This window comes from Podarcis gaigeae, assembly GCF_964106915.1.
Source record: "Podarcis gaigeae genome assembly, chromosome: 14".
NCBI classification, from domain to species: domain Eukaryota; kingdom Metazoa; phylum Chordata; class Lepidosauria; order Squamata; family Lacertidae; genus Podarcis; species Podarcis gaigeae.
In genome coordinates, this window is record NC_139690.1 from 39,614,980 (window position 1) to 39,639,230 (window position 24,251).

At 43.9% G+C, this 24,251-nt stretch overlaps 2 long non-coding RNA genes across 3 annotated transcripts; one reads left to right on the forward strand and one right to left on the reverse strand.

Annotated features, from left to right (window-relative positions):
- The first annotated feature begins 2,298 nt into the window (after nt 1–2,298).
- On the forward strand, nt 2,299–22,426 carry LOC310831388. Of its 2 annotated transcripts, XR_014557842.1 has the most exons (4): nt 2,299–2,830; nt 3,289–3,351; nt 20,804–20,865; nt 21,106–22,357. It is a non-coding gene; the product is annotated as an uncharacterized lncRNA (long non-coding RNA). The 2 variants fall into 2 exon arrangements; XR_014557841.1 differs by having other exon boundaries at nt 20,804–22,426.
- On the reverse strand, nt 6,815–20,812 carry LOC310831382. Its single transcript, XR_014557831.1, has 3 exons — nt 17,166–20,812; nt 9,098–9,173; nt 6,815–7,510 (listed from the first exon to the last, which is right to left on the reverse strand). It is a non-coding gene; the product is annotated as an uncharacterized lncRNA (long non-coding RNA).
- Nucleotides 22,427–24,251: the final 1,825 nt, after the last annotated feature.

Genomic DNA, 24,251 nt, shown 5'->3' on the forward strand with positions numbered 1-24,251 from the left:
GGAAAGCCTGTGGTTGTGCATTACCCACAGCGGATAAATAAATACTACGTACTTTGTTGTGTGTGATGTTTAACAGGGTAGTTTAATAATTATTTATGCAGTGCAGAGGTGGACAATATTTTGGACCTCACACAGACACGTACGTGTGAGCACACACCTCTTTTTTCAGGAAAACCCAAAAGTTTTTTTTGAAAGAAGAAGACCTCAATTTTTTGATTGACTTGCCGAAGATCCAGGACAAAGCACCAGACGTATGGCAGTCCTAACACACACACACACCATTTTTTTTAAAAAAAACTTCTCTATACAGGGCTACCTTCAGATGGCTTGAGGGTCAGATAACTCCATACCCTCCAACATTTCTCTATGAAAATAGGGCTGTCCTAAGGGAAACCGGGACATTCTGGGATCAAATCAGAAACCAGGACAGCTTCTGTAAATCCAGGACTGTCCCTGTAAAATAGGGTCACTTGGAGGGTCTGGGACATGCAAGAGGAAGAGAGAAGGTACACAATGAGATCTCTGATGTCTGCAATATCTCAAATACCACCTCTCCCAATATGAACCAATTCAGACCCTGCAATCATCCTCTGATACCCTTCTTCATGTGCCTCTTCCTCAAGAGGTCTGGAGGATGGCAACACAAGAAAAGGCCTTTCTCTGCACTAGCAACCCGCTTTTGGAGTCGTCTCCCCAGGGAGGCTCGCCTGGCGCACTTTCATTACAAAACATTCCTCTTCTCCCAGGCCTTTGGCTAATTAAACAATATTTGGTCTTCTAAACTGTATATTCCTGCCAACCTAGCAGTTCGAAAGCACGTCAAAGTGCAAGTAGATAAATAGGTACCACTCCGGCAGAAAGGTAAACGGCGTTTCCATGTGCTGCTCTGGTTCGCCAGAAGCGGCTTAGTCCTGCTGGACACATGACCCGGAAGCTATATGCCCGCTCCCTTGGCCAATAAAGTGAGATGAGTGCCGCAACCCCAGAGTCGGCCACGAGTGGACCTAATGGTCAGGGGTCCCTGTACCTTTACCTTTAAACTGTACAGTGGTACCTCGGGTTAAGTACTTAATTCGTTCCAGAGGTCCGTTCTTAACCTGAAACTGTTCTTAACCTGAAGCACCACTTTAGCTAATGGGGCCTGCTGCTGCTGCTGCTGCGCCGCCGGAGCACGATTTCTGTTCTCATCCTGAAGCAAAGTTCTTAACCTGAAGCACTATTTCTGTGTTAGCGGAGTCGGTAACCTGAAGCGTATGTAACCAGAGGTACCACTGTATATGTTTAGAGGGGTATTTATCGAATCCTAGAATCGTAGAGCTGGAAAGGACCCAAAGGTCATCTAGTCCAACCCCCTGAAATGCAGGAATCTCAGCTAAAGCATCCATGACAGATGGCCATCCAACCTCTGCTTAAAAACCCCAAGGAGGAGAGTTAAAGCCCTGCCCTGAGTTTCTGCAGAGACGGCTTCTGGGATCTTTGGAAGTTGCAGGAGAAGCCACCCAACAGAACTGAGAATTAAGGGATATGATGGTTGCTTAAGTTACCTCCATCACCTTAACTATGAGTGAATAAAGTTGTTAGGTATAAATAAATAAATCTACTTGTCGTCATAGGAAGAGCACTCTGGACTGAGATCTCTCTTCTTATCAACAACTGCATTTCGTCCATAGCATCTGCTTCTCATTTGGGTCAGCTTCTCTGTCCAGATTGTTAGCAAACTAATGCCATACACCGATACAGAAGCTTGTTCCAAATTCTCCTTGGCTTCACTGGAGAGTTATTAAGTACTTGACTCCAGGGGTGCTGTTCAGTCCAAGAAGCCCAGCCCTAATTTGAGGCATGGAACAAATCTGAGTGTGTAATGTCCTGTGATCAGACTAATGGCTTTAGTTCTGTGTTGAACCTGCCTGCCAATTTCTCAAAAAGAGATCTTCCCCCATGAAAGAGGTCTCAGTTTTTCTGTCTCGTTCATTTTACTGCTTAAGTGAGTACAAGGTTGAGCCTGTCTTATCATTGCGAGGTAGCTCCCAAGGGAAACCTTCCCTCACATTTTCACTGAAGCACAGGAAGCCAAGGAGGCTGGCTTAGAGGTCACCAACACACTGCCCTCAGAAGGCACCAGTGTGTCTGGCAGTATTTCCTATGGTGCCCCGTAAAGATCTTGATTTTTTTAAAAATCGCCTCAAAAATTCACAGTGCACAAGAGACAGTTTGCATTCCCTGCTCAGTTCCTGTTTGCTCTGGCTCAGCCTTTTGTCCATTGAATGTGCCCTTTAATCATGTCTACATTTCATTGCATGACAGGGTTGGGCACAAAAAGAGGGAAAGTGCCAAGAGTGTCTCTCAGTGACTGAGCATGGTGGCAACTGATATAGGTGTCTTTTTCATTTTCTGTCCCTCTTTTTCTGTTCTTTTTTATGTGGCTGCCATTTTGTGTTCAGCCACTCACCAGTGTCAGCCATTTTGTGTACTTCCAAACAGGCCCATCCAGAGCTAAGCCCACCAAGGCCCAGGGCAAATGTACTCAGCTGCCCCCTCCATCTGCATGAACCTGCTTCCACACACTTACCCATCACCAGTCACCATTTTGTGTTGTGCCCCATACCCTGCAGCAGCCATTTTGTGACTGGCACCACTGGCGCTTTTTGAAAAAATTCAGATATGCCTACCAGTTTTGAAAGGGCATTTCCTGGATGCCTCCTTAATTGATGGAGAATGTTTGGGGTGAAGGAACAGAAGAAATCCAACCTAAATCATATGGACAGAAATGTGATGTCTTTTGACTAAGTAATTCTCCAAACAAGAGCATGAGTTTCTCCACAGTCAGTGGGTAAGAGAAGAATAATGTGTCTGGACTTAGCATAAATCGCTTTTGTTCAAAACAGGATCATATTTCTTCCCTGTCAGAATCCAAACTTCAATATTTCCACTACAAAACATTACATGTCACTTCCTTCTTGGTTACAATGTCAAAATAAAATAATTTCATGCATGATGAAGAAATCTCACTGCTGTATTCTGCTCTGTGAGAAACTATCATGACGAGGTTTAAGAATGAGTCAAGTACAAAAAGACGAGGCGGCTTTTTATTATTACTGCAGTTCACCTCCACTAAATTTACCTGATGGAAACAACCAGTTATGAAAAACGCTTAATCTAGACATGCTTTTTCTTTTAAAAAGGGGGGTGGAGTGGAGGGAGGGACATGATAGAGGTGCAAAAGATAATGTGTGGAATGAAGAAAGTGGATAATAAGAGGATTTATTTGTTTCCTTTTCTTACTGCTAGGACCCGGGATAAGCCAAGGACAGTAAATGGCATCCCATGACTCTTGAAGACACACCTGTATCGGTAAGCATTCCCTTGAACTTGTAATCCAATTGTTTAAATCAGTTTTTTAATTATTAATTGTTAAGCTTTTGCTGCATTTCTGTAGGTATTTTGCTGTTATTTCACTGCAGATACTTTAATGCTTTTTATGGAAATGTTCCGCATTTTAATGATGGAAGGATTTCATAGATGATTTTACCCTTGTAAAATGACTTGGAAACCATTTTGGCATGCAAAGCAGCATATAAATTGAATGGTTATTATATTTACTGACACATTTATAAACCATCTTTCCTCTGAGAGGCTCAAAGTGGCATACACGCTTTCCCACCCTCTCTGCTCTTCACAGCAACCCTGCAAGGTAGGTGGGCAGACAAAATGGAAGTACTCTTTCACACAGCATGCAGTTAAACCATAGGATGTGTTGTTCCAAGATGTAGCGAGGGAGACCAACGTGGATGGCTTTAAAGGGGAATGAGACTAATTCATGGAGGATAAGGCAACCAATGGCTACTAGCCATGACAGTTGTGTAATGCCGCCTCTTCTCATATGAACCAACCCCGGACCCTGCGATCATCATCTGAGGCCCTTCCTTGTGTGTCCCCTCCATGAGAGTCCTGGAAGGCAGCAGCATGAGAAAGGGCCTTTTCTGTGGTGGCCCCCCATTTGTGGGAGGCTCTCCCCAGGGAATCTCAGCAGGCACCTTCATTACATATCTTTAGGCACCAGGCAAAAAACATTCCTCTTCTCCTAGGCCTTTGGCTAATTAAGCTATCTATGACGGTCAGGAGTCCCTTTATGTTTACAATGGCTTTCTAAACTGTGTGGCAGGGAGGGCTATTGTTTTTGTTTGTTACTATGTTATGCATTTTTGTGTTTTTATATTGTAAACAGCCATGTGATCTCAGATGAAAGGAAGTATAGAAATTTTATTATAATTAATAATAATAATACCTAGGTGACAGGCAGCAGGCTTCGAGAAATCCAAGGTTAGCAAAGGTACAGAAATCTGAGGGGGTAAAAAATGCTACTAGGTTGGGGAACCTCAGTGACAGTTCAGTGAGGACGGAGCATGCTCAGTATCCACAAAATGTTTACTATGTGAGAAGGGGAAGAACAGAATGCAGTGTCAGAAAACTCGTGAATAAGGTGCACTCTGTTTTGCAACACGTTGTTGATCTTGAGGTCCAGGGTGCATTCAGACAGCACTTGATTCTATTTCCCCGGCATTTCCTTACCTGCTATTTTTTGTGTTTTGTGTGATGTTTTAAGTGTTTAAAAGTGTAAAAGCCACTTTTAGAAAACGGGTAGAATCTAGTGGGATGACTAACACTGTCAACTTGAAAAAACTGCATTGCAATGTCACGTGACAAGATTTTGGGTGGTATCCCAGCATGCATCCTTTCCCACTATTTAAAATTCATCACAACATGGTGGTTTCTGGATCAAAAGGGCACAGTTCCGTAACACAACTGGTAATGTAGTGTAAAAAGAATGTATGAAATTGGGACAAGGGGCACCAGCATTGGCAACCACTAAGGCCTTGTCTGAAGGCAGCCCCAATTATCACCTCACTAATTTGCCCCAATTAACACCTCACTTCGCTTTCCAGTAGCCAGGTGAACTTCTCTCAGCCTCTCTGTTCTTCCTTATGAAAGCATTCTATCCTTTTGGCACACAGCCTTGATTTAAGAACTCCGGTACTTTGATGGATGTGGCCAAGATGATCTTTTGATGGAACAATGCACAGAAAGAATCCTTACAGAATGCTCCCCTTGTAGCTGGTCCTTTGGCAGCTGATCCTCAGGGACGTGTCACATTTGAAAATGATTGATTATTCATTCGCCTGCGCTGCCTTGCATGGAACAGAAGCTTCAACGTGAGTTGCTTTCTGGTCCATATGAAACACCACCATCTTGGAATTTAGCACTCATGTCCTGTTTTGAGGCTTCCCATCTGGTTGGTCAATCTGAAAACAGCTTGCTGGACTAGATGGTCCATTGGCCTGATCCCGCAGCCAATCTGATGCCAGCCAGATACCCAACTTTCCCTTGTCCCTAGTCCTTTTTATTTATTTTTTAGTGCCTCAGAAAGGTCAGCACCAAATGCTGACCATGACCAGACAATAAGCCAGGTGTAGGGGAGCTTTAATCCTGTTCTCCAGATGTTCCTGAACTACAACACCCATCATCCCTGGCTATTGGCCATGGTTGCTGGGGCTGATGGGAGTTGAACAACAACTGGAGGGCCACTGGTTGCAACAAGCCATGGATATTGCTGCAAATACATGGAATGCTCAATTAAAATGTAGGCATCTCATTGCACAAAAGCTACAGAGGGAAATGTCACAATTTATGTCACAATTTATAAACTCATATTTCAAAATTATTATTATTATTTTATTGATGTATACACTGTTTACATACCAAAATGGCCCTTAAGCGGTCTACAACTATAAAATAAATTGCAAAATCCATGCATAATTAAAATACACAATAAAACTGTTCCATCAAAGCATTAAAACAGCCTTAATTAAAATATACAACAAAACAAGCCAGTTAAAAAGCATAACAAATAAAACAGTTATCGTTTTATTTATCCAGTGTTTTTTAATATATTCAGTTGTTTTGTATTTAGTTTTTTCTGTAATATGAAATGACTTCTAGATGATTCATAAATGAAATAAATTACAGCAATAAATAAAAGTTTAAATTTCTTAATTCTGCAATTGAACCATGCAGACACAGCCAGGTATATCATCCCTGACCACTGGTCCTGTTAGCTAGGGGTGATGGGAATTGTAGTCCCAAACATCTGGAGGGCTGGTGTTTGCCTATGCCTGCTTTAAGAAAGGGGTTCTGATGAAAATTATTAGGGCACATTTCTTCTGAATTTACCATTGTATCTGCTATTTTACTGGGAGGAGCTATGGTAGCCACTTTTAAATATCTAAAGGGCTGCCACTTGAAAGATGGGGCAAACTTGTTTCCTCCTGCTCCAGAGGGTAGGACCCTCAAGTTAAAAGAAAGGAGGTTCCATCTAAGCATCAGAAAGAACTTTCTGACAGTAAAAGCTGTTCAACTTTCATGAGTGGTCATGGGTTCTCCTTCCTTGGAGGTTTTTAAGCAGAGGTTGGATGGGCACCTGTCTTGTATGTTCTAGTTGATATTCCTGCATTGCAGGGACTGGATTAGATGAGCCTCTGGGTCTCTTCCAACTCTACAATTCTATGATTCTATGACTCTGTATTCCAGTGGTGGTGAACGTGATGATGTTGGACTCCAACTCTCACCAGCCCCAGCCAGCAGGGTCAATGATAAGGGATTATGGGAGTTGTAGCAGAGACATTTAGTATGTTTAACCTGCAGAAGAGATGACTGAGAGGTGATATGATAGCCATCTTCAAATATCTGTAGGGCTGTCACATGGAACATGGAACAAGCTTGTTTTCTCCTGCCCCAGAGGTTAGGACTTGAACCAATGGATTCAAATTACAAGAAAGGAGATGCCGACTAAATATTAGAAATAACTTTCTGATGGTAAGAGCTGTTTGACAGGGGAACTGGATATGTCATGGGAGGTTGGATGGCCATCTGTCAGGGAGCCTTTAGCTGTGATAACCTGCATTGCAGGGGGTTGGTCTAGATGAACCTTGGTGTCTCTTTGAACTCTATAATTCTATGATCTCAGCAGCCACAGGTTCCTCACTCCTGCTGTATTATATGAAGGGCATGTATGATATCGCACTGGTGCTATGGGATCAGTATTGTAGATATAGCCAACAATTATATTTGGGGGGGGGCAGCCTTTGATTAGTGTGGGAAAGAGTTTGGGGAATTTCAAGCGCATTTGTCTGGACTTTGGCTGATTAGGTCACCATGACCATCTTCCACCATGCAAAGTCAGGGCTCAGAAAAGAGGTTGCCTTTGGACATAAACCTTGCAATGTAAATCTGTATCCTTGATTATGACATGCAGTTTGGAAATCCTTGACAGAATACCAGCCTTTTACTGCACTCTTCTTGCCTAACTGATTTCAGCTGTTCATAACAGTTTTGAATGGCATGTGATGATGGCATAAAACTCAACTTAAAAGTGTAGCATGGAAAAGAGCAGCCAGCTCCAGCAGTGATAAGTTGAAATGTGTTTTGCAGAACTGGCTCCCGTAGTTTTCAAAAGCTGACAACAGAAGGGAAAAAATAATAACATTTGAGAGAGGGATGGGTGAATCTGTCAATTTCTGATTCTTTCATATTCTTGTTTTTCCATTTTTAAGCTTGGTTCTCCCCGTTTCCACTTGAGCTCACAAAAACTTTTTTTTTTAAGTCCTCGTGGAAGTTCATCAGCAACTTAAGTGTGATTTTTTCCTAATATCCACATTTTTAATACAATTTGCCCATCATACACATTTTTGTAAGCAATTTCTCCTAATATAATGCATTGTGTGTGCATGCTCTTTTCACCAGTATATGCATTTTAATGCACATTTACATTTAATTTACATTTTATTGTAGCAAACGCATTGTTGGCAAAATTCAAAGAAGTGCAAATTTCAAAGAATGAATGTGTTTTGGTCCTCATAAAGTTCCAGGTGGTATGAATTAGGTAGGTTTACCTTTAAATGTGAAGTGAGCTAAACTTCTCCCCCATCTCTAGTTTGGAGAAGGCAGAGACCTGCAATGGAAGCTGGGGCTTCTTCTTTTTGATAGGAACCTGTATTTCATTTACAAAATGCAAAGTGCTGGGATTCATTCCCCCTGCCCCCAAAGCCATGCCTTCTGACCTAGAGATCTGTATATACCCCCAGCCCCTGCTTTATTGGAGATATTGAATGCCTTGGTATTGATGGGAAATCACTCTGCATATCCTCAGAGGCACTTGTGTTATATCAATACAGCATTCCAAGGCTGAACCTTGATCCTAAAAATGTAGCTCATTAGCAAATTGTGGCTCAAATCAATCCCTGATAGTGACTTGTGGTAGCAGGAATATGTGCCAGAGGTTCTTGCTTTTGTCTCAAGGGTACTTCAAAAATTGTTCCCAACAGAAATCTATATATTCTCCCCTGATATCTATAATATGATTAATGGAACTGACGTTCAAGAGAGCAGGTTCCCTGGGGGAAACTGTTTCCAGGAGAACAGCTCCCAGTCTTACATTTTTAAATGTAATTTTTGTATCTTTTTTTTTAAAAAAACTGAGAGCTGCACCACAAGATTCAGACAAGTGCAAAATCTGAAGGTCGGATGTTATGAAACCCACACATTAGTCTGAGAGGTGCGGACCAGGTCAGTTCAAATGGAAATTCATGAAGAACAAATCCCCAACTCTCAAAAATAAAAGCCCATATATGTGGGGATCCCTATGGTGAGGGAATGGTACTCAAAACTTTTCATGTATGTATTTAACGAAATTTGTATACTGCTTGGTTGTAAAGAAACCTCAAAGCAGTTAATAAAGAACATGCTATGGGCCACTGTTTGCTTTTTTAAAAACTTTGTATACCTCCCAACTGAACCCTGGCCCTCTGAACTGAACTCCCAGGGTTGAGCCCTCGCTTCCATTAAGGTTTAGTTGCTGGCTAGATAATACTTCGGAGAGCAGAATACTTTTTGTGTGTTTATTTCCCATCATCTGTGCAGTTGTCCCCCCCCCCCTCAAAATATGCGCTGCGCCAGATAGAGATGTCTCCTCAGTACTCGTGATGGATGGCTAACCCAAATTACTTTGAGGCATCTGAGTTTTCAAGAACTTCCATTAAGTTACCTCATTTCTTGCCTGTTTGTTCTGCAAGGCAACCCTGGGCAATAAGGCGAAGATTCCTGATCTTCGTAAACATGTCCTAGAGATAAAAAAAGAAATTGTTTCAAAATGCTGCACCCTCCTTTCCTCTGTATCTCCACATGCAATTTCCTCCTTGCCAGGCTTTGAATTCAGTAAACTCTCAGATGTGATTTTCCAAAACTCAAGCCCCTTCTTTTTAAAAGCTTTTAATCATAGCTGCCAAAGACTCATCCCCTGAGGCTGCAATCCTGTACACCGGTGGTTCCCAATTAGCTAAGTTCTGTGGATCCCCTGTTTTTCAAAAGCCAAGCCATGGACCCCCTTCTTTTGAAAATGGTGATATCTCTGTAGTAGTTTATGTTATGTGAATGGTGCCACCATATATCCTCCAACATGTCCCAGCACAAAATCAGGACGTGCATTTTCTGGGCCACAGTCTCACTTGATTCACATGACCCGAAAAATGGGATGTTCTGGACAGTTGATGGGTATGTGCCATGGGCCCTTTGGGGTCCACGATCCACCAGGTGGTAACAGCTGCTGTATGTACTTACCTGGGAATATTCCATTGCATTCAATGGGCTTACCTCTGTGTGCACATCTATAAGACTACACTGTCAATCAGAGGGTTCTTCTACTAGGCCATCATGGGAAAGTTAATGGCAGCTTTCAATGCAGCTATGAGCAGTTACTATATTCTTGGGAGCCATCCTGTTCTCCAGATTTCCAGGTTTAGGGACCGTATGTGCATTATGCTGCGCAAATCAACCTCCATGTGAATCACTAGGCTCTGTAATAAACTTAAAGTATTCAATACTCAGTAGTGGCTGGTGCCCATTTGACCTGGAGAGGGAGAAGGCAGGGAGCCTAAACAGTAGGTGGAGCCAGAGCTATTGACCATCAGAGCTGACTGTAGATTTATCTTCATTCTCCTCCCTGCTGCATTCTACAAGGGCAACACTGAGACTGAGGAGGAGGAAGCTGAGGGCCACAGACATCTTCTGGGCTAGTTGAAAGTAAGAAGGCAGGCAGCTGGGGATGGCTGAGGTGTTGGTGGGGCAGTGCACTTTTGCCCCAAAAGGCAAGCCTTCACTGTTGCTATTTATGAAGTTAGCATCCTTGTTTTGATCTGTTTAAAAGGTAAAGGTAAAACGACCCCTGACCATTAGGTCCAGTCGTGACCGACTCTGGGGTTGCGGCACTCATCTCGCTTTATTGGCCGAGGGAGCCGGCGTACAGCTTCCGGGTCATGTGGCCAGCATGACTAAGCCACTTCTAGCAAAGCAGAGCAGCGCATGGAAACGCCGTTTACCTTCCCGCCAGAGTGGTACCTATTTATCTACTTGCACTTTGATGTGCTTTCAAACTGCAAGGTTGGCAGGAGCAGGGACTGAGCAACGAGAGCTCACCCCGTCGCGGGGATTTGAACCGCCGACCTTCTGATCGGCAAGCCCTAGGCTCTGTGGTTTAACCCACAGCGCCACCCACATCCCTTTTTTTATCTGTTTACAACCCACTTTTCTATTCATAGCAGCAACCAATTGGGAGGAACCCCCCCCCCAACCTACAACAGGGGTGGGGAAGAGATCTGGCAGGTTGGATCCTGAGCACCTATATCCTCCAAGGGCTGCCTTCTAGGTTTTGCTAAACCTGCTGCTGTTGTTGTTTTATTCATACCCCACCCATCTGCTGGGTTTCCCCAGCCAGCACATATAAAAACATAATAAAATGTCAACCATTTAAAACTTCCCGACACAGCTCCATTCTGGCATTTGGAGGTGGTGGTGGGGAGGAATTTCCCAAAGGCAGCAGTGGCAAAGGCTCACCCATCAGATCTGTGACTTGCAACATGCAGCTGAAACTGGTGCGCAACACCCCTCCCAATGTTTTCTGGGGGCTGGGCTGGAAGAAGGCCTGGGAATGTGTTGCATCGCATAACACTGGATGGGGAGCTTTTCCCAGCTGGCGTGCCAGATGTTGGTTTTCCCCACCTCCACCAGGCCACTCTGGCCAGTGGGTTGGGATGCCCACTTGTCCATTGCCTTACACAACCATGGCAGCAGGTGAGCTCAAAGGAAGATCCAAGGCAATCTGAGCAGGGCTTGAAGTCACTGTCCATCAGCTGATTCACAAGCCCTGCTTTCAGGACTGCAAGCCCTGCTTGCACTCAGCAGTCCCTCTTTAGTGTAACTGATCCCAGCAGGCTTGAGGTCACTGCCCATCAGCACCGACTACAAGCCCTGGACAGCGGTCAGCTGCACTACAGAGTTTCCCATTGGGAACGCCAAAGCATGGCCGATCCCAGTAGACTTGCTGCTACCGCTGATCAGCTGATGAGCAGTGATAGCAAGTCTCCCTTGCCAAGGAATCACCAGGAGTGCCCTTTAAGTTCCCATTGGTACCAGTGGAAGCCTCCCATCAGACCAATAGCAACTTCATGGAGGGAGTGATTTTCAGCAAGATAATGACACATAGGGAAAGGATGCCCCATCACAACCCTATTCACCACTCCCTCCCCCTACAGTGGCTATTTGAAGAATATAATACCTGAGACTAAATGCTTCCGTGCATTTAATGTCACATATCATTTTCTGACATGCCCTGATGCTCAAGCTTGCTAGCTCTGGCCTTGATACTGTGCGCTGGAAATTCAGCAGTGCCCACACCCAGCAAACCAGCTGGTGATGGACTGATGTGTATTTGACTTCAGACCCAGCAGGGTGAATGTGCATCAGGTCTGAAAATTGAACTTTAGTAACACAGGTTTCCAAGCCAACGGCTAGAAGACTTTGTTTATACCCTCTTCTTTCAGTTTCTGATATGTCTAACTGATGCCGCTTTGCAGTCAGAGAGGAGACCATTGGTTGCAAAAATTGGCTAGACACAATAAACTGCTTTATTGTCATTAACTCTCCCCCCTCCCCAACCTCAAGATGGGAAGCTTGACAGAAGGCCATTTATACAGACACATTCCAAGACTTTGCTGCTTGACAATGCACCTTCTCTTCTACCAGAGGCCAATCCATATGGGGAAATGGGGCACTGCCCCTTCAACCTCAGCCACCCCCCCAACCTGCGTACCTTCTTACTTCCAACTAGGGTCCAAGAACGAGCACTACCTCAACTTCCTACTCCTTAATCCAGGGGTGACTGACATCAGCTCCAATGTATGGCAAGATCTCATGAGAAGACTTTTTCTGAAGTGGTGGGGGAGCCACGAGAGAACCCCAGTTCAGCTGGACACCTGGAGTAACTTACTGTAGTTTTAAGGCTGTTCAAAGTAGCTAGTCTTCATGAATTTCACTTGCAATGCTCTGTGTTGGCCCCTAATTCTCCCCCGTTACCCCCTGGACCTCAAGAGCAAAAGCAGTAGAGAACCTAGCGAGAAGCTCAGAGTTTGTGTAGGAACATTCTTTTAGCTACCAGGAATCTTTCGTGCCAAGGCTCTCCAGGGATGGAAGGTGTAATCAGGACGAATGAGAAAGCAGAGAACCCAGTGAGCAGTGACCCAGCAGACTGCCTGTCACTCTCCTATCCCAAAACATAAGAACAGTAGTTCTAACTTAAGGAAGAGATCTTTATTCAGGCTAATAAAAGTATGGGCTCAGCAGCAAGCACAGGATCTAAAAGTCATGATGCCTAGGTACACGAGTAAGGTGAAAGATGCAGAACTGAAAGGATGCAATGAAGATGTCCCAACAATTTGTCGTGCTGCTCCCACCAAGCTTTTAGATGTGAGTCAGGGCAAGCTCACTGACTCTCCTGCAATGCATGCATGTTCTGTCTGGGCTGCTGTGTCTGGTCCCTCGGTTCCCAATTTACAATAACTTTTGTTTGCAGTTATGTTGCTCTATCTTCTTCTCCCCTTCTTGCATTTTCTCACTCACTTGTCCTTTCCTTCCATCTCAGTCTCTTCCAGTCTCATGCTATTCCTTTAGTTCCATCCAATTTGCATTCACATTCCAAACTAGCCCCTTCTCCTGCAGCATCAATCTGCCAAAAATTCTCCTTGTGCTCCTGAGCATCCTCCAAGACCCACTGATGCCACAGTGGTCTCATTCTGGGCCACCCATCATTACAGTTGGGGGGCCTGCAAGGATGACACATTGATGGCTGCTGAGACCCTTCTCAGACTCTTTCTCTCCCTTGTCAGCCTGCAGCAGTCACTTACCTCTTGTTCTGCCTGCAGCTCTCTATTCACATTGGGGATGACAAAATCTGTCTATTTCTCATTGATGTCATTTTCACACATGTTCGCCTGTAAGTCTGTTCCATCTGATTTTCACATTAACTTCCATTTAAGAAATAATAAAGTCTGGACTGAAATGTGTATTTTAAAGCATATTTCCCCTACAAAATGCACCTTTCCAAATGCCAGAGCAGTTTGAAACTACTCTGACAAGTTAAGCGTCTGAGCACTACTTTGCTAAATTCAAAGAAAGTGACACATTCAGTGGGCAGCTAAATTCTGATTTGCACATTTAGAGTTGTGAGGTGTGGATTAGGCCAGGTCATTATAGGATTTGCAAAGACAAAATAATCTACATGATTATTTTCAACACACCCACACAAAATAAATTGCAGTCATTTCTCAGTTGTTACCGGGAATCTGAAAGTGTTAAGATGAAAGTTCATTGCTTGCTTTAGGGACTGCTTGGTAACGCTTTTCAAGTCAGTACATCACTTGCTTTAGGGATTACAAATAACATTTCTCAAGCCAATTTTGCATTGCATAGCTAAAACCTTCTCCCTGTGAACAGGGGACTTTTTGTATGGAGGAACATTCTGGTCTATGAGCCCACAGGCTGATTGACTTCCTAGGAAAGGAAAGGGGAATGGTATACATCCAGATGTTCTTGATCTCCAACTCTCATCAGCCCAAACGAGCATACCCAAAGCCTGCCCAACCATCAGGCAGAGTCATACCTAACCCTGACCTGATGCCAAACACTGAGACCTCAGGGGATGAACCAAACATTCCACAGGTCAAGGAGACCTGGAGGGGCAAGCAGGGTCTCTTGTAGGCGGTGTGCCTGGAAATCCCAGGTGTGAGAGAAGCATCCCTGTGTAAGAAACCCTGTCAAATTGCAGTCAAAGGAGCCCAGGGGCTTTTGTGCCACTATCAAAGGTGATAGATCTTCTGAGAAAAATACAAAACATTGTGCAAAGCCACAGAGACTTACGAACTACCAAACCTAAGATGAACTTAGGTTTCAATGGGTTTTTCAAATGCTTAACTCAGTCTTTTGTTTTCTTTATCTTATTTATTATTTTGGTAATTATTGTGTGTATATTAGTCGCCAACGTGTTGCATGAGTCATTCTACTTCTATCAGCAGCACAGGTTGCATTTTTCTAGCACTATCAAAGGTGGCGGGGAATTAAAAAGCATTCATTTTCCTCCTTAAGGTTGTGCTTATATTTATTTATCCCTAGATCATAGAATCTTAGAGTTGGAAGGGAACCCAAGGGTCATCTAGTCCAACCCCCTGCAATGCAGTAATCTCAACTAAGGGATCCATGACAGATGACCATCCAACCTCTGCTTAAAAACCTCCAGTGACAGAGAGCCCAGAACCTCCTGAGGGAGACCATTCCACTGTCAAACAGCTTTTACTGTCAGAAAGTTCTTCCTGATGTTTAGTCAAAATCTCCTTTCTTGTAACTTGAATCTATTGGTTCAAGTTCTACCCTCTGGAGCAAGAGAAAACAGGCTTGCTCCATCTTCCATGTCACAGCCCTTGAGATATTTGAAGATGGCTATCATATCTCCTCTTACTCTCCTCTTTTCCAGGGTAAACAAAGTCAGGTCCTTCAACCATTTCTCATAAGGCTTGGTTGACAGACCCTTGATCATCTTGCTTGCCCTCCTCTGTACACATTCCAGCTTGTCAACATCCTTCTTAAACTGCGGTGCCCAGAACTGGACTCAGGACTCCAAGTGGGGTCTGACCAAGGCAGAATAGAGTAGTACGATTACTTCCCTTGATCTGGACGCTATATATACTTCTGTTGATACAGCCTTGGATAGCATTAGATTTCCTCACCCCACCCCACTGTGATTGTAAAGCCATTGTAAATCTCTCCTTCTGACTAAAAGAGAGGCATGCCAGTCATGGAGGACCCCTTTGGGAATGTGGTCCTGTGTCTACAAAAGTCTTCTTCCAAAGATCAAAACGAGAACACTGAAGTGGGTCTGGAAGCTGTTATAGTGCTGGTATAATGCCGCTTTCCAAGAGACTACTATGAAGAGGTACCAAGTTGTAGGATTGGGTCACTCATCAGCTTAAAACCCAAAACTTCAACTTATCTAAATAATGCCCTTTGGCTGTGAAAGGGCCAAGGACATTTCAAAGTTGACCACATAGAGCAAAAGTGCCTTCAGGGCTCTGTGTTTAGAGATGGTGCTTCTCAATCAATGATTCTGGGCACTGTGGAAGCTCTAGTCACTTATGATGAAGCAATGCATCCTTGTTAAAGAGTTATGGCGATAGAAGGTGAGGGCAATTTGGTGACTTAACGGAACAGCCAAAATGAGAGAGTGGGAATGAAAGCTAGCTATGTATTACAGTGATGCTTTCACGAGGAAATGGACCGTGCATTTAATAGCCCATGTTATGACTAAGCCTATTCTGAGTTGGATGAGACCATAGGCTTGAAATTGTTTTGGATAATCACAGGGTCCTTTCATAGCAACCTTCAAATCCATTTCAGTGGAAGAGCTTGAGGATTAAAGAAGGCATTGCGACTTTTGAGAATGTATCTAGAGGATCCTCTAAAACTGGGGTGGGAGACCTTTTTGCAGACAGAGCGCCACATTCCCTTCTGAACAACCTTCTGGGGGCCACTGGCCAGTATTAGGTGGGGCCAGAGGCAAAAGTAGATGGGCGGGATACAATCATCATCATCATCATCATCATCAGTGCTTTTTTATACAGAAAATGGTGCTAGTACTCACCCTGAAGTTGTTAGAGTAAGTACCACACTTTTAATGCAGGGGGGAGGTACTGGTACTGCTTACCCTTGAATATCTCAAGGAAAAAAGCACCGAGATTCATCATCATCATCATTATCCAATGAAGAAGCTGATATAATGTATAAATCTCCTCTACGGTCTTTGTGCTGGCTTTAAAAGAAATATTGTATTTAAAATACACATATATTAATGGTGCAGTCTCACCACTGGCTGAGAAAGTGTCATGCTTTGGATAACAATTTTTCAAACAAAATTTAACACACTAATTTTCTTGGGATGAAGATCAAGTAGCTTTCCATTCAGGATGTACCTAGAGGGCAACTTGTTCAAGTTAAGCTTATTGAAACAGAAGCAACAGAATGTCAATTTGTGGTCTAACAGCATGTCATATCTGAGAATTGAATAAGCAATTACATGAGGCTAAATTGAATTTATTTCAGTGCCAGATTTGTAGTCCACTTGTTGTTGTTTTTTATTTTATTTTTTGACTGAGATAAAATACTACTCTGGCTATACAGTAAACATGTTCTCAGGTGTCATAATTTTTAAGTTAGCAGCTTTAAAAGTTGGCTGTTTAAAATCCCCCCTTTAAAGTGAGATGTGCTACATGCTCTTTTACCAGACTGCAACCAGTTAGACATCACAGTAGGAAAAAGAGAAGCAAGGAACTCTCCTGTGCAAATGAGTTGTAAGTAGAACCACTTACGCGTGTATGAAAAAAGTGGTTTCTGGAGACCCGACAAAATCAAATTGGAGTGATGGCATGGCAGTCCTCAGTTCAGACAAGTCTCATATTCTCTTCCTGCTAATTACATGATCGCCATTGTGGAAGTGATGTCATAGCATTGCCATAGCATCATCAATCAGATTTGGCTCTGTGATGACATCACAGAACCAAATCTAAATGAAGACAGCCACAAGCCCATCAGGTCTGTGTCCCTGCGTCAGTTCTGTCATGCGGAAATGTTGGTGAGTTTCCACGATGATTTTTTAAAATTGCAAACTGATGTGGAAGTGTGGAAAACTGAACTTAGCACTGGAAAAATGCAAAACTAAAAACAACAACAACAACAACCTGGAAATAAATTCATCCATCACTCAGCACCTCCTGCAGAATGTGTGGCTGGAACACTGGGTTTGGTCTAGAAGGAAAAACAGACATGAATGAGACAGAGCACCTGGAATTTTGTTGGAGCAGCTCTTGAGAAACATGTGCTAATAAGTAGGAAGAAGAGACAGTGTGTACTTGGGGATCTGTGGCAGAAGCAGTATGTCAGTTTCTGAAAGGATGGGCGCTCGCTGAGTCAGACACGATTACTGGCATTGCCGCAGACCACAGGATGGATTCTGATGCTGTTTGCTACTCATGTTTAATCTGGCCTAACTCCTTGGAAGGCTGTCCTTTGACATCTCTCTAAATCGGAACACGGTCCTCACACGCCTGGAGGTTCTTAAACAGCTGCCTGGGATTTGTTCTCAGGACCGCACCTTTCAACAGCCACCAAGGCAAACCGAGTAAGATCCTTAAGCTTGCAGCACAATAACAAGATTTTAAATGCTTCTTCACATCTTGCCTCTGAGCTCTCATGTCCGGGCTCCTACCTAGCACATGTAGAGCTAGACTCTGATACTTGGAAGCAGAAAAGGGATCTTTATTTGCACAAGTAACCGTAGAGCATCGACAGCAGGTGCCATGCTCAGGAGTCACGACTCAGGAGCAAAGCGAGAAGCTCAGAACTGGACAGAAGGAGCAGAGAGGCTCTCACAGGTTTCCCCTCCTGGCATGCTTTTGAAGATGAGGCATGGCATGCTCACTTGTGGCACGTTTCTTGTGCTGTGGGAATACCAGAACCTAAGAAGAGCCTGCTGAATCAGGCCTATGGCTCATCTAGTTCAGCATCCTGTTCACTTTTATATACCGTATTTTTCGCTCTATAAGACGCACCAGACCATAAGATGCACCTAGTTTTTGGAGGAGGAAAACAAGAAAAAAAAATATTCTGAATCTCAGAAGCCAGAACAACAAGAGGGATTGCTGTGCAGTGAAAGCAGCGATCCCTCTTGCTGTTCTGGCTTCTGGGATAGCTGCGCAGCCTGTATTCGCTCCATAAGACGCACACACATTTCCCCTTACTTTTTAGGAGGAAAAAAGTGAGTCTTATAGAGCAAAAAATATGGTATATAATTTTTATTAAATTTTGTATTTTACAATTTAGAATACTCATGTAAACATCCTTAAAATATCAGTGACTTCCCTTCTTCTCTTTCCATGGTTCATTTTGCCAGTCGTAAATCCCTGCATATTTTACATAAACTAAACCATTCAGTATTCCATTATTACATCCATCAAAACTGTTGAATTTATCTTAATGCTGCCAACGTTTTCAAGTGTACACAATTCCCCCCCCCATATATTCAATAAACATATCCCAATCTTCTCTAAACGTATGTTCTTCTTGTTCTCTTATTCTATAGGTTAAGTCCGCAAGCTGCACATATTCCATCAGCTTCAGTTGCCATTCTTTAGCTGGGACCTCGCTTGTTTTCCAAAGTTCAGCATCCTGTTCTCACAGTGGCCAAGCAGACACCTGTGGGGAACAAGCAAGCACGACCAGAGTACCACAGCTGTCTACCCACCTGCAATTCCCAGCAGCTGGTATTCATAGCTGTTGGCTGCAGGTGGGCACTCCATTGGTGGTTCTGCTCCCATCTGCAAAGGCATTGTCTGGTTCTAGCTGACAAGGCTGCACTCTCCTGCTCAGGCCACTTCCTGTTCAGCCCCACATCTTGGCTGATCAAAGCACTCCCCAGGCTTTTCTCTCTCTACAGCAGAGGTGGAGAAGTGAACATCCTTGCTCCCTCTTTCTTCCACAGGACAAGAAGGGGTGTTCCCTCCTCCTCCAACCCAGGTTCCCCATCCCCACATTTCTGCCTCCTCTTCTATTGGATCCTGCCAACCCAAACCCGATCCTGAGAGCATTAGGGGACTCATGGCATCTAATGTGTGTTCACCCATCAGCAGGACTATCATTATATCTGATTTTCAAACCTCATTGCAGATAACTCACTCTGCCTTCCCTCTGCAAGAAATCCCTTGAGAATGGACCCTAGCAGTAAGGAACAGATTTTTTTTTAAAAAAAAACCCAAAGAGGATTTCACCTTCTCAACGCATTTCTCATCTGAAAGGGGTGGGGTGGGGAAGTCAGCTCACATTCTGCTTCTTAATATAGATTAATTTAAATCCAATTGCTGTGCTGCAGGACGGTATAAAAATCAGGCCACCCAGTTTTTATTGCTGGGAAGTGGTTGTGATCCTGGGTAACAACGTAGAAATACAGAATGTTGCTTGCATGTTCCATAGCCCAGCAGTTCTATTACCTGGAGCTAAGCTAGGGCATGGTTCTTACACCAATCAGGCACTGTATTTCTCAATCTCACAGCAAAGATTTGAAAAACGCAGATTTGTAGAGTTGGAAAGGACTGTGAGCATCATCTAGTCCAACCCCTTGCAATATTTGTTTGTTTGTATGCCTCCCTTATCTCAGGGTGGTTCACAACATAAAACTACAATATAAAAATCACAAAATACATAATCAAATAAAAACAAAGGCAACCCAATAATCCCCCTTTCCACAATACATTTTAAAAGGGCACCAGATGTCAATCAGTCAAAGGCCTGGTTAAAAAGAAATGTTTTTGCCTAGTGCCTAAAGGTGTATAATGAATGTACCAGCAGAACTTCCTTGGGGAAAGCATTCCACAAATGGGGACCCACCACAGAAAAGGCCTGTTCTCATGTTGCCACCCTCTGGACCTCTCGTGGAGGCACATGAGGAAGGGCCTCAGAGGATGATCTCAGGGTCTGGGTAGGTTCGTATGGAGAGAGGCAGTCATTGAAGTACTGTCCTGAGACATTTAAGGCTTTAGAGGTCAAAACTAGCACTTTGAATTGGGCCCGGAAACTAATTGGCAGTCAGTATGCTCTGGCCAGGATTGGTGAAATATGTTCAAACCATCTTTCACCCAACATGGGGCTCGACCCCACAGCCCTAAGATAGGAAAAGGCAGTGGTGGAACATGTGCCTTGCATGAAGAAGTTTCCAAGTTCACTCTCCAGCAAGTAGGGCTGGGAGAGACCACCCCTGTGGCAAAAAGTGTGTGTGAAGAGCCCATCGCTGAATTTAGAGAGTGTTCCAATAGGCCAGAGTATATAAGGTCACTTTCTTGAGTCTCCTAGTACCTGGAGGCAATGCAGGTCTGTGGCACCTTGTTCAAATGTGGTGCAGTGGTTAGAGCACCCTTTCTCAACTTTAGGTCCCTAAATGTTGTTGGACTACAACTCCTATCATTTCTAGGCAGCATGGCCAGTAGCTGGATATGATGGGAATTGGAATCCAACAACAGGCTGGGTTCGAGTGTTGGCCCTGAGAGACGTGGGTTCAAATCCTCACTTGGGCTTGAAGCTCAATGAGTGACCTTGGGCTAGTCTAATCTACCTTAATGATTGTTGTGTGGATTAAATGAGGAAGAGGGTGGAAACCATGTATGTCACCATGATCTTCCTGAAGAAAAAAGTAGGATATGGATGCAATAAAGTAAACGAATAAACAGAATAAAAATAGTTTTCCTGTCTTGCTTCATGAACTCCTTGTGAGATTGATCTTGGACTGTTCCATAACCTTGTTTTTGGATTATGTTTTGGACTTGGACAGATTCTCTATGCTTGTGTTTGGCTTGTGAAGACTGGTCTTCACCTTGAACCCTACTTTTTTGGGTAAGTGTTTTCGTAAAAGACTTTACCCTCTTTGGACTGAACCTCTGGCCCCTGGATTGTCACAGGGATGGTAGAAGTTGTCACTCAAAACATCTGGAGAAAACCACGTTGGTGGGGATGCTGCTCTAACCACTGCACTACAGTACACACTAAGAGCTTACGTGTGTTCTGAGGCACACTCTTGCCTTTTTCTGGATTCCCCACACCTCCCTGTGTAAAAAGCCCTTCTTTGTTTCTCAGATATGATACTGACCTGTCTGAGAACAGAAGTTCAATTGACCCACAGCTGACCACAAGATGTTAGGGCAGTCTCCCTGTAATACTCCTCTCAGGCATCCCCATTCTCCTCCCTGTTGAGTTCTAGAAGGAGAACATTAAGACCAAGGAGAAGGGAAACTCACAGGCAGTGCTGACCTCTGGACTGGTTAGGTAAGGAGGTAGGCCTGTGGGTGGGTGGGAGGTGGTGGAAGCAGACTGAGGTTGGTGGGGCAGTGCCCCACTGGCCATAATAAGACCACCCAGCACTGCATGTGTGGTGAATATATCATTCCTCCAGGAAGGTAAGATTTGGAAGAAAAGAGCAGGGAGGGGGTATTATTTTGTGAAATAAGCATGCCCTAGAGTGATTGCTCTGTGCTCATAAAACAATTCCATTTTCTAAGTCCCTGACACTAAATCTCATGGTGTAAAAACAAATTGTTTGGAGAAAACCATGGATGTTACAAATCATTCCTGTACAAAGCAAACAAGCTATTTACTGAACATCATAATGCTCCCTTTAAGGTCAAAGAAAAAATTGTGTGTGTGTGTGTTTTAAAAAACAACAACAGAACTGTTAAGCTCTGCTGTAGATCCCTAAGCTAAACACCCTTGCCTTTAAACAACAAATGTGAAAAATGAAAGGAGCACATATGTGGATTTATATGCATATCTGGCTTTGGGTTCTTTATTTCTAACCTCCAAAGTGAGCCGGCTTCACAAGGCTGAATTCATATAGAAAATCCATGCCCTACTTGTGATTTATGACGCCACATAACTACTCCAAGATGGTGCGATCCAAAATATCTCGAGGAGGAGTAAGAAGCCCCATAGAGCTCTCAAATGTTCCTACTTGGCATTGAAGGTTTCAAAAACTGTTGAGAGAGAGGCAGGATTAAAGAATCCAGAGACAGTTTTCTTACAATGGCTTGCAGCGGGGGGAAGGGAGCCTTGGGCTATCCTGACCTCCTTATCTGGCACTTGGGCTAGAGAACTTGTTCCGTCTGGGGGCCACATTCCCTTCTGGTTAATCTTCTTGGGTCCACCTGCCATGGATGGCTGGGGCCACAGGCAAAAGTTGGCAGAGCAAGGAATACGAATTTTGTCTTTCTACATAGTCTAATTTTTACACGCACCTCTCTCTATCCTCCGTCCAGATAAGCATGATCAGAGTCCATCTTTGAATATCTGAAGGGCTGTCACATGGCAGGTGGAGAAAGCTTGTTTTCGGTTGCTCCAGAGGGTGGTGGTATTGTTGTTGTTGTTGTTGTTGTTAAAATTTGTATACCGCCCTTCATCCGCTGATCACGACATAAAAATACAAAATGAAAACACAAGGTAGAACCTGAAACCATGAGTAAGACAACAGATTCCAACAAAACATTAGGAAGAACTTTCTGGTAGTAAGAGCTTTTTGACAGCAGGGTGGGCTACCTTGGAAGGTGGTGGAATCTCCTTTATTGAAGGTTTTAAAACAGAAGTTGCATGGCCATTTATCAGGGATTCTTTAGCTGTGGTCAGTGCATTACAGGGGGTGGGACTAGATGACCCTTGGGGTCCCTTCCAACTCCATGATTCTAGGATTCTATCTTGGTTCAAGCTACCTTGCAGAGTTGTTGTCAGGATAAAATTGGGATTGGGAGAGAGGCGTGCTGCCTTTTGTTCATAGAAGGAAAGGCAGGGTAAAAAAAAAATTACAGCAAATAAATTAAAGCAAGTCTGGAGAAACAACATCTAGCACTTGTTTCATAGACCCTTAGTTTTTGAAAGAGAGTTTCTGCAACAAGCAAATCTTCCAAGCACAACAGATGTGTAATATGCTTGTTCTGTTCTTCTAAGAAGTAGCCAGCTGAAACCAAGAGGTACTACAATTTAACATGTTAAGCTTTGTGCCCCAAGCAATTAACAACACTTTTCAACCTGAAATCGGTGTTTTACACATAAGGCAGCTTGTTTTATGTATAAAACAAAAGTTACAGAAGCACAGCTATTACCTGCCTCCCAAAACGGGTTATTTTGCTCAGTTCTGTGCGGACAAAATCAAGATTGAAGCATAAGGGTGGCCTGGCTTGTGGGAACAGAGCAAGTTGCCTTGTACTGGATTAGACCATTGGTACATCTAGCTCAGCACTGACTAAACCAGTGGCAACCAAGCTAACATCCACAGGCGCTATAGCACCCCTGAAGAGTTCTAGTGGCACCTATGACTCTGAGCGTTCTTTTGTTTCTAGCCCTCCTAGATAGAACCTCACGGGCCAAAATGTACTACGGTACCTTGTGAGCAATTTCTGTGAAATGAGAGTGGTGTAGCTACCTTGTATTTTTCCTGGTATTGGGTGGTGCTGTGGGTTAAACCACAGAGCCTAGGACTTGCTGATCAAAAGGTTGGCGGTTCGAATTCCCACGACGGGCTGAGCTCCCGTTGCTCGGTCCCTGCTCCTGCCCACCTAACAGTTCGAAAGCACGTCAAAGTGCAAGTAGATAAATAGGTACCGCTCCAGTGGGAAGGTAAACGGCATTTCCGTGCGCTGCTCTGGTTCGCCAGAAGTGGCTTAGTCATGCTGGCCACATGACCCGGAAGCTGTATGCCGGCTACCTCGGCCAATAAAGCGAGATGAGCGCCGCAAGCCCAGAGTCGGCCACGACTGGACCTAATGGTCAGGGGTCCCTTTACCTTTACCTTGTGAGCAATTTCTGTGAAATGAGAGTGGTGTAGCTACCTTGTATTTTTCCTGGTATTGAGACATGCTCAGGGCTATTAGATCTAGCTGGTGCTTCTCACCACTCCTCAGCACTCAGCCAGTCCATGACAGCAGCGTTTCAGGCAGGGGCCTCTTGTAGCCGTACCTGGAGACGCCGAGGACTGAACCTGGGACCTTCTGTGTGCAAAACAGATGCTCTGCCAGTGCTCTATAGCCCTTTCCCCCAAAGGCATAAAGGAGATCTGGCTATAAATTACTTTTAAAAATAAGATAGTTGAATGCTAGCAAGCACTTGCTTGTTTTTGTTGTCTGGGAGCATCCTCGGCCTTCACCAGCGGGCCTGTGCAATCTACCCTTTGGGTTGTGACTTTTTTGTTAGGTCGATAAAAGTGTGCAGTATAAATATATTATCATTCACTGCACACA